Source organism: Nanorana parkeri, unplaced genomic scaffold (assembly GCF_000935625.1).
Source record: "Nanorana parkeri isolate BGI_ZX_2015 unplaced genomic scaffold, ASM93562v1 scaffold180, whole genome shotgun sequence".
Taxonomy (NCBI): domain Eukaryota; kingdom Metazoa; phylum Chordata; class Amphibia; order Anura; family Dicroglossidae; genus Nanorana; species Nanorana parkeri.
Genome location: NW_017306448.1, coordinates 282,390 through 285,608, shown reverse-complemented (window position 1 = coordinate 285,608; position 3,219 = coordinate 282,390). Strand labels below are relative to the sequence as shown.

General features: G+C 46.7%; 1 protein-coding gene across 1 annotated transcript in view; it reads left to right on the top strand.

Moving 5' to 3' along the window:
* Positions 1-1,645: 1,645 nt before the first annotated feature.
* The window catches only part of MFSD10 (major facilitator superfamily domain containing 10), a 40,524-nt gene continuing 38,950 nt past the window's right edge, over positions 1,646-3,219 (top strand). Inside the window, exon 1 of the mRNA XM_018554982.1 lies at positions 1,646-1,692. The gene's annotated coding sequence lies outside the window, so the exon portion shown is untranslated. The remainder of the gene's footprint in view (positions 1,693-3,219) is intronic.

Here is a 3,219-nt window from a genome sequence, read left to right as displayed (position 1 = left end):
AAGGGAAATATCAGGGGTCTGTTTAGACCCCCAATATTTCCCCCGAAGTCCCTAAAAGTAATGTAAAAAATAAAAATATTTAATAAAAAATGAATAAAAATAAATATAAAAAATTAAATAGTTTATAAAAAATAAATACAAATAAAATATTTGAAAAAATTAAAATAAAAACATTTTCGGTATCGGTTTCGGCCTGACAATTTTTTTTATTTTGGTTTCGTTTCGGTTTTTACATTTCTATTTCAGTGCACCTCTATACATTACCACAGTGAATGTGAATCACTTACATGGACTTTAAGGTCGTCCTTCTAGTGATACAGAATCCTATTCGCCATTGTAGCTGTCTAATCTACGTTTTGCACACATTTTACACGTGTGTCCGTGCGTACTTTAAGTCGCAGGTTTTTGTGAGCAGAGGGTGAGATATTGATGTAAATGGGAAACGCGTGTACAACGTGCGCAAAAAAACACGCAACTTACACTGATCTGCCCCCCCTAAAAAAGCTCATGTACTATTTCCAGCATCAGGCGTTTCTTTTTTGCTTGCGATGCTGCGCTCAGGTGTAACCGGGAGCTATAGAAATAATTGGGATTTCTTGTCTTGAGCTTTTCAGTGCGGCGGAATACGAATTACAACCTGTCATCTGTGCACCAGTCCAGAGATTTCTCCTCCCTTCCTGTCCTGTAGACACAAACTGATGATTCTGATGCGCTGCGGAGAAGTGCATCATGTCTGCATTTTCTGGCGCGTCCCGCCAGTGTTATAGAGTGAACAGGACAAATAGAAAACCATTGCTTACTACTGCTGGTTGCCGTGTGAACGCAGCCTTAGAGACATACTTTAAAGCAGGGGTAGCCAACGTCGGACGCCTGAAAAAAAAAAGCACACAAATAAAAGCGTTCCAGAATTGTCTGCAAACGCTTCACGCTCCTGTGTGAACGCAAACCACAGTCTCTTATTCACAGGCCGGAATATCAGTGACACCTGAAAGCTTTTTCCTCATGTTGATACAATGAGGGGAATTCATAAAAAACTGGAGCAGACAGAATTTGGAGCAGTTGCCCATGGCAACCAATCAGCTTCTCTTTTTCAGTTTGTTCCTTTAAGCTTTGAAAATGAGACATGGGTCCGGGTGTCCACGCCGCACGGCCTGGCTTAGCCCTGTGTGAATAAGGCCTAAAAGTAGGAAGTCAGATGTTTATTGAAAATGTTCCTAGATTACAAAAAATAATATAAACATATTGAGTGGGAATTTATCAAAAACTGGAGCAGTTGTGCATGGCAACCAATCAGCTTCTCTCTTTTATGTTCAAAGCTTAACTGAACAAACTGAAGAGAGAAGCTGATTGGTTGTCATGGGCTACTGCTCCAGATTGTGTCTCCCCAGAGTTCATTAAGTTTACTTGTTGTTATGTTACTCCCCCTCACACTTTTCCTCTGTATTGACGCTCAGCCCCACCCGGGTCAGCAGTGTCAGCCATGGGGGGGGTGAAGCTGAGCTCTCATACATCGGGATGGGGGCGGCGTTTTACGATCACGTGACAGGCCGGGGAGGAAGCGGAGCTGTCAGCGAGGATGAAGCCGGGGGATGCCGGAGAGGGCGGAGGGAGGCGGCCAAGGAGGAGGATCGGCAGGAGGGGAGAAGGAAGGAGGACTCCATACACCGATCACACGCCGGGCCAGGAAGACGGGTGAGTGCAGGGGTATGATCGGTGTAGTCTATGGAGGAAGGGGGTAGACCCCGGAGTAGGGGGAGAAGATACTTTTGAGGGGGCGGGGTTGGGGTAGATGTACATGTACAGAGCTGCAACAGGTATGGGGCACTCCTGGAAGGTGTGCGCTCAGGAGGGGGATGAGTTGCAATGCATCCTGGGAAAGTCTTGAACAGCTTAAATCTGCCTTGTTAGGGTCTGGAAGCTGATATAAGTACAGCATGCTGTGTACATTGGCAGCCTGATCTGTGATGACTGTGGGGGATGCAGCAGAGGTATATGGATGGCACTGTGAGCGATCCGGATACCGGCAATCGCGAACAAGCGACTCCTCATCGAATGATGAGACACACCGATTGACAATTCCGTCCATCAGAAATGATCTGTTGTGATTGATCTGATATTAGTTTGACCGATCGGTAAAATTCCATAAGTTCCAAAGAGATTCCCACCGCACTCCTAAGTGGGTGCTGCAGTGATGGTGGATGGCGCCACTTCAAATCCAAATAGTAAAGTAAATCACCGGTACACCAAAGTGCCCGATGAAGGGTCCCTGAGTGGCCCTGAAAACATTGCTTTATGACGAGGTGTGTGTACATCAATAAAATGACCACTCGTTGAACATTTTACTTTGGTGTGCCGGTGAAATACTTTGCTATCCAGCAAAATTCCACGGCGCCCCTGGCGGAACCATCGTACCAAGGGACCTTGCGTTATGGTGCGCTGTGAAAAAGAAGACCCAGGGACATCTTTGGTGTGATTGTCCTGTGCAGGACTAACCAATGGAAATGAATGTTCTGCCCTGTACACAAAACGCTCACACGTGCCTAGGGTTGCCACCTGTCCAGGATTCACCCGGACAGTCCGGGTTTTGAATGCTGTGTTCGGGTTTCATGGCAGCAGAAACCCGGACACAAGATGTCAGGCAGACAGGGGAAACCAAAATTAAGATAGGGGCTACTGGCCCCCCACTGAAAATAGTCTCAACTGTGATATTTACATATCAATGGGTGACGTTCATAATAAGCAGCAACACATTCTCCCCCAAAAATGTCCATGCGTCACAAGAGTGTGTTCGGGTTTCGCTTAAATAAACAGGTGGCAACCTTATAGTGCCCCCACCCGGCATCAATATTTAAGTGCAGGAAGGTGTGACCGGGGGGCTCGGAGATTGACCTGGAACCAGTTTGAGGATCAGGAAAGTCGGATCCCTGGTCAGGTTACCTGCGTTGGATCAGCGTGACGTCCAGGTGATCAGTATATTCAGAAGTCTCTCCTTGTAGGTTTCCTGTAGTGGAAGCCAATTCATGATACTCGTCCACAAGTGTGAATGGGGCCGGTTGGATGAGTATCAAGAATTGCTCCATTTCCCTGCAGATCATCGGCCCTGGACGCAGTTTGCAGTTGCGTCTCTGGTAGTTTGCCTCCAGCGGTGATCGTCTGCAGGTAAATCTCAGCATGGATTACATACAAATGGCTGCCCGTGTTTAGTGACGTTGTCCTTTA